At 40.5% G+C, this 7,184-nt stretch overlaps 1 protein-coding gene across 2 annotated transcripts in view; it reads right to left on the bottom strand.

Annotated features, from left to right (window-relative positions):
* The window catches only part of map1ab (microtubule-associated protein 1Ab), a 92,019-nt gene that overhangs the window by 45,969 nt on the left and 38,866 nt on the right, over window positions 1-7,184 (bottom strand). Inside the window, exon 1 of one of the 2 annotated variants that reach the window (XM_005731457.1) lies at window positions 2,634-2,649. The exons of the other annotated variant lie outside the window; for it this stretch is intronic. The gene's annotated coding sequence lies outside the window, so the exon portion shown is untranslated. Of the gene's footprint in view, window positions 1-2,633; window positions 2,650-7,184 lie in introns of those variants that run through there. 2 annotated transcript variants of the gene reach the window in all.

The raw sequence follows: 7,184 nt of genomic DNA, 5'->3' as shown, positions 1-7,184 counted from the left end.
TTTTTTAAAACAACAGATTTTTTTTTAACGTTGGTAAAAAGGCAGGTGGAAAGCTTCTGCAAAAAGCTCGTCAAGCAGAACGAAGCAGAGGTAGAAAATGAACAGAGGGACAGAGACGGTGATCTACATTTTCTTCAGAGCAGAAGACATTTTCGTCTCAGCAGGAGACATCGTGAAGGGTCCGTCGCACATTGGTCTGAGCTGAGGGTCGAAAGGGTCTCTTTTTAGACAAACATAAGACAAACACAGCGAGGAAAATTTCTGCATAACTGTACATTGTCTCTCTGTTTCTGTGTGTGTGTCACACACTCCAGCAGCAGAGAGAGCAGGCAAAAAAGCAGCAGAGCAAACAGGGAGGTGCAAAAACACTGCAAAGACTGCTCACTGCTGCATTTTCTGAGCCAGAGCCTCCCTTCTTTTCTCTTCATTGTTGTCGATGAGTCCCGAGACTCTCGCCTCAGTACCCCTTCTCTCCGTGCTCCTCCTTTTGTATTACTGAAACAGCGCAGTGTTTTCACAGGCAGAATAAGATACGGATGGCCATTTGTGCTTGGCTGTCATTCAGGTACTGAGCTCTTCTATTTTGGACATGAATGTCATAAAGAGATAGAACTTGTATTTTTTGCTGTGAAAAACAAAGCAAGGCCATGCAGCGGTTTAAACTAGAAGAATTTTGACAGTCTTTTAAACATTAACATGTTCTGGAAATGGAAATTTCATGGCCCCAAAAGTACAGTACTTCATGTTCGTTCTGGCACATTGGTTCAAAAATCAGACACTAAAACTGCCCACTCAAACCAGGAAACAAGGCTTAGGCAGGCCAGACACTCCTTAAGTAGAGTGATTTTTCTAAGTCTCTGAAACTGGAAGATTGGAATATTAATCTTTCTCATTTGGTGTCTTGATGCTCCTGTACATGTAGGTATTCATCTGGATCTCAATCTGTGATTCACATCATTATCAACCCCGTCAAACAATTCCTTGACACCGTGTCCTTGTGCCTTATGGGTGGGGTTGTCGTCCTGAAAGAGACCACTTCTGTCAGGGAGAGTCACTTTGTACTGATTAGCAGTGACTATTTCCCCCAAAGGAGACCATCAAAGTGTCCACCAACAGCATACCATAGCCACCAGATGCGTGCATACCTACTAAACAACCATTCATGAATACAAATCTATGCCCTACTGGTTTAACATCACTCTGCACTAAACAGAATCCAAAGAAAATGCTATATATGCAAATGCTGACAGCCAACATCACCGTCAGCAGTTTAAATTTGTTAACTGGTAGTAAAACTTTCACAGACAGCTTCAGTGTGAATTATTAAACACCCTAATTTCATATTTATACAGCCATTCATTGGATCTTTGCTAGCCCTCAGACTTACTCTATTCCAAGCAATGTCCACCCAAATCAAAGCCAAACAATGGCTCTGTCACAACAAGACAAAGAGTCTACAGTCACGCTAGCAGCGCTGTAAAGTTGTACTTGGGCACAGTGTTGCTTTCAGCTATATATTCACACTGGCATACTACTAAGACCATAGTAACAATAACACAGTGTTACAGATATTTTTACTACATCCACAATGTTTGTTTAATGTCTGAGCATGCTAGCATTCGAAAACTGGCACCAAGTGGCTGACAGAAATCTAGTTAATGGACCTGATCATGAAAAGTCCGAAACTCACCAGACGTAATCATGGTCCCTTCAGGAACAAATTCTATACGATGACATGAAAACACAATGTAATTCAATGGTAATTCATCGTCAAATTGTAAATGGACTGCTACCAGTAGGGCATGTTTCTACTCTATTTGAGCACTCAAAGCACTTTTCACTAAAAGAATCATTCACCCAATCACACACATGTTCATTCAAGCACTTTTTCCAGACCTTAGCAACTTGTCTAATATTTGTGCTACACTCACACCTCGGGTCAACTCAGGGTTTAGTAACTTGTCCAAGGATATTTTGACATGCAGATTAGAATAGTCAGGGATCGAACGGCTCCCTCTATTACCTGAACCACAGCTGCCCCTCTAAAGTCAAATATTCCCAAAGAACAGTTCAACTGTTATCATCATTACTAAGATATTCCAGTGTTTTATCAAAGTCATGGACTCCCACTTCCACGCTACCATCCTTAGAGCTGCTACTGAGGCTACCTTTGGGGTTTGTCCTGTGTAGTTGCCCCACACAACTGGCACTACCGAACCTACTGTTCATAATTGAAATTTAGTTTAGTTGAGGATAACAGTTTCTATGTAAAAGCTTTAAAGCATCTGTGAGGCCAATGAAAAAATATCCTGACCCTTAAGTTTTTTAAATTAATCTCTGACATGTTGTGTTTCCATATAGCACCTGATTCCTCATGCATGCTTACAGGGAAACTGACACATCTGGTGTGGAGAAAAATAGGCAATGTATTCTATTTACATTTATTTTTAAATGACCTGCTGGAATATAAGCCAAAAATAACTCTAAAAATAGATTTTTGGACACATGCTATAACCAATTTTGTAATGGCAGTGAACCAGCAGCATGGTGATGCCAGTTTTCTGGACTGCCCTTTATGATGTCGACACACTTCATCTAACAATGCAACACAGTCCTGGTATTTCTGAACATACTGTTGAGGATAGTGAATGCTCTTATCTGAACTGAGCAGGTAGGGGCTCAGTGTCTGCAGAAATCATGGAAGCCGCCAACAAAGCTGGGACTTTCCTGCTAGACATCTGCCTCTCTAAGAAGTCAGCTGGGCCTGTGGAGAGCAGATAGTAGTAACTGGATGCCTCACTCTGTGAGACAGGAGAGAGGGGAAAACAGAGAAATGTCTGTGCAGGTTTTTTGCAGTAAGTAGAAGTAATAGTAGTGGTTGTAGTAGCCCAATTAGCAGATCAGTGGACTTCGTTACATAACGAAATAAGTGTTTTGTTTTGGGGGTTTTCTAAGAAACAACAGGTCCTTTCTACAACCCAAGAGGATTGTTCAAAGTCCAGTTAGTAAAAGAACAAAAAAAACAGGTTCAAGCTGATTTCAGCTGCACTTACATAATCTGGTTGGTCACTAATTGGAAAGCTATCTAATGTTCCCAACCGAGCATTTACCCAGTGACATAAGACGGCTAATACTTTAATAAGATGGCCTAATGAAGTGTGTCAACGATCACAGTGGTCGCCATCTCGGGCTCTGCCAAGTGGTCCTGCGAGAGTCACAGGGGCTTCGGGGGGCTTCATAATGGCCAGCAGTTAAGCCTTTTAGAGACATTAAATGGGATCAAGGTGGGTGGGTGGGTGCCACATATGAGTGAAGCTCATGTGTGGCACACACATGTATGTGTGGGTGTATGATTTTAATCAATAACATTTATATAAATGAGGTGTTTGGTCTGTCATACGATCTGCCCCAACCCCCACCCCCCACACGCATTTCCCTCCCCTCTGTGTTAAGCTGGCCAGCAGCTAATCCGTGAGCAAGCACAGCTCATTGTCTCCATCACAATTCCAAATCCTCACAGTTTAACAAGCAAACACCTTCTCTTTCGGCTGAGAGTTAGTGATTTGAAAACATACAGTGAGGTAAGTTGTGTATAATAAGTGAAGTAAGCATAACTGCATTTTAATAAACAAAGATAAACTCGCATTCACAGCTTTGGTCACTTGAGAATCACCAGTTAACCTAACATGGGGGTCTGTGGACTGCAGGAGAAAGCCAGAGTACCCAGAGAGAAGCCACACAGGTGCAGGGAGAACATGCAAACTCCAAACCCAAAGGCCACAGCCAGCCGGTGGATTTCACCCCAAGCGTTCTTACTATGAGGGAACAATACTAACCACTGCATTGACCTTGTGTAGCAACACAAGACTTAATCCCTTTACTTACAATAAATTCAGATAAAACTCTTAAGTCTATTTTTTATGCATGACTCTCAAGCATTTTCAAGCTCCAGCAAACTATGAGAAACTGAGAGAATTTCTGCTTTTCTTCAGCAACCTGAATATCTTTGGAGTTTTTGTCAGAGAAATCAAGCTTGTTGTGATGGACACTATCCCCCCAAAAAACAGAACAAACAAATAATTGATTCTTTAACATACCGGTAATAAATAGCAAAATAATGGTTTTGGCGTAATTGAGCAACATCCATGTTTTTCCTGGGCTATCGATGTCATTGCAAAGACCACTGAAGGTTAAAAAGACTACTTCCTACTTCCTACTTGTTGGTTGCAAATTTGCTTCTGTGATGGCTCAATATAAATAATGGGGAATCACAGAACATGCAATTTTGATCAAACAACTCTGAACAGCAAGATTATAGTTTTGTCATACTTAGTTTTTGACCCCTTTGCTCAGAAACAGCAGCAACTTCTTAAGTGTGTTGAGAAAGCCACACACATGAATAATTATGTGTCCGTGCGTCCTATCAGCAGCTCAGGTGAAGCAGCTGAGAAATGATTCACTTTCAGAGGAAGCTGATGAAACGCACCAACTGCTGACTCATTAATTTTTCTTTCCCAACACAGATTAATATCATGCAGTCTGCTCCTCTAACCTGGCGTAGCTCCAACATATTAAACCAGAAGACCAGATTCAGAGCTCTGAATATCGACTTTTTCTTTTACAATTAAACAACCGACCAGCATCTAAGACATCATTTCATTTGACAGCTCATCTAATGATTTGTTTTTCCTTCACAGGTCATCACAGTTTTTAGAGTTCATGTAGAAGCTCTGAAATTATGTAGAGGCATGTGAAGACTGAATCATGTGAAGCAAATGTCACAAAAAGTGATTCAGCACTCTCACCACCGCTACTTACAGTCGATTCACTGGTAGCCAAAGTAGCCAGGACTGTATGCTATTCCTGAACTTCACTGATCAGTGACTGAGAGAAGCTCTGAGGATTTAAACCATGCAGCTTTAAGCATATTTTTCATTGTCACCATTGTATAAGAACATGGATAGAACCAGCAGGAATGTTACTTTAATGTACATTTAACCAGGTACTTTCAGCTACTGAAATACAGGTTTACTGTTCTGTATTTTATTGAACTATTTCTATATTATGCTACTTTCTGATACTAAACAAAGAAAAAATGTAGAACCAGTGGGAAAAACTAGCTAATATTCAGTAGCTTGTAGAACTACATATAGCATCAATAACTTTTTTGGCCCACTCTTCTTCACTCTTCTTTTGCCAAGCTGTCAGGCAGGTGATCCCACATTTTACTCTGGTAAACAGAGGAATGCATGATCTGCTCAATGATTGGAGATCATGATCTGTGTCTGCAAAACAAGCCGCCACCATGCTTTTACTATAACCGTAATTACAATTGCATCACTAACTGATAAATATAACCCATTCTTATTCATCATAATTAGTGTCTTTACTGTACTCTAACTTTTGTTCTATGAAGATAATTAATTAGGATTAGAAATTTGACTTAAGTGAAAAGTAAAAAGAAAATTTCCACTTTGCAAAACAATTACTCAGCATAGAATGACGTTTAAACTCTTGTGGAGCACCACTTGAACACAGGGCTGTGCATAAACCTGAAAACCATGCCCAAAGTTTTGTAGATCATTTTCTACACAGATTTTACTCCTGATGAAAAGTTCTGACTTGCTGTTAGAACGTCCTTCCTCTTGCCCCCGCTGATGCGACCTTATTTAAAATCATGCATTATAAATCTCTCTCTTACTCCTCGGCACTACCTAGTCTGTGGATTTTTGTATACTTGGAAAGTTAATCCATGTGCCTCCACTAGAAAGCACTTTGGTTCAACTCCAGCTGTGCTCTCTGCCAAGGAGTGTTATGTGATTGGTTCAGTCTGTCTGTTTGTTTTGTCTTTTAGCAGAATTACTCAAAAAGCTATGGATGGATTTGCATTAAACTTTTTCCAGAGATGGGACTTGTTCCAACTTAGAAGTGATTAATTTTTGGAGTTGATCAGTATGAGCATTTTGATTCAGGAATTCCTTCCCACTGTAAGATGGACATAATTATATCTTTTGCATATTAAAGTAAGTAAAATCAGAGACATTTATTTGATGTTCCACAGAAAATACCACAAACTAATTAGGATGCAGATATCCGGGTGGATCCAGGGATTCAATTTAAGCACGGCATGAAGAGAACTTGGAGCTGCTCTGTTTAAATGTGGTATACATTTATAAAAGTGGCTTCACTTAACTTGACCTGGTAACAGCTGATTGGTTTGGCAGTCACGGCTAAAAGTTTAGAGTAGCCTGGCGATCAAAGCAGTGCGACGGATTCCCAGAAAATTGCAGATTCCTAATTCTGCTTAAGAGAGCATCAAGGTGTCTCAGTGTAAGTTTTGACACAAACTTTGACACACACACACACACACTACTGCAGGACAGTACTCATCAGCTAATTACAGCTGTACGTCTAGCTACTCCGAGATAGCAGCTAGTTAACGTCAAGCAGAATATTAAGATATCATCTTCCTATGACTTCATAAGTAATGCAAAAATAAAATATAAAGTAATGTTGCGTTTTACAAAGTCACTAGCTGATGGGCAGCTTGACCAACAAAAATCAAAGCTGCACATCAGAGGAAATGTTTCATGATATATGATTAGAGAATCTGATGGGTCGATTTTACCCGAAAATGAAAGTTGGGATTATTACACTGCAAAGTAATTACAGACACACCCATGCATGCAGACGATCACAGTTCAGATCGCAGAGCTAAAATCATCCTGCATGCAGACAGACACTCATTTAGATCAGTAACAAACACACACACACACAGATACAGATACACACAAAGAGCCTGGGTCGAACCACCTTTGCTGAGTCACTGGAAACATTCAGTACCAAACCTGGTACAGGAAACTGGAGCAGACTATTACATGATGATAACTTAATAGCACAGGATGAAAACTGACTAATAGGGAAAAATAGGAGCTTTTCCATCTGTCATCGTCACAGACAGCCCACAACACACTCGCAGACACACACTCGCAGACACCATAGAGGAGGATGGCTTCAGAGCAACGGCAGTGGCAAAATGCTCGGCATGAATGAATCATCAGAAACACAGTTATCTACCCTAGAGTACAAATGACTGGTTGGTTGTTTTGCCACTGCAACATATAACCCTTACACACACACACACACACACACACACACACACACACACACACACACACACACAC

This window comes from Pundamilia nyererei, unplaced genomic scaffold (assembly GCF_000239375.1).
Source record: "Pundamilia nyererei isolate P.nyererei 1_Seehausen unplaced genomic scaffold, PunNye1.0 scaffold00043, whole genome shotgun sequence".
Classification (NCBI taxonomy): Eukaryota; Metazoa; Chordata; class Actinopteri; order Cichliformes; family Cichlidae; genus Pundamilia; species Pundamilia nyererei.
Note: the sequence above shows the minus strand (reverse complement) of the source record. Positions and strands in the feature narration are given on the sequence as shown.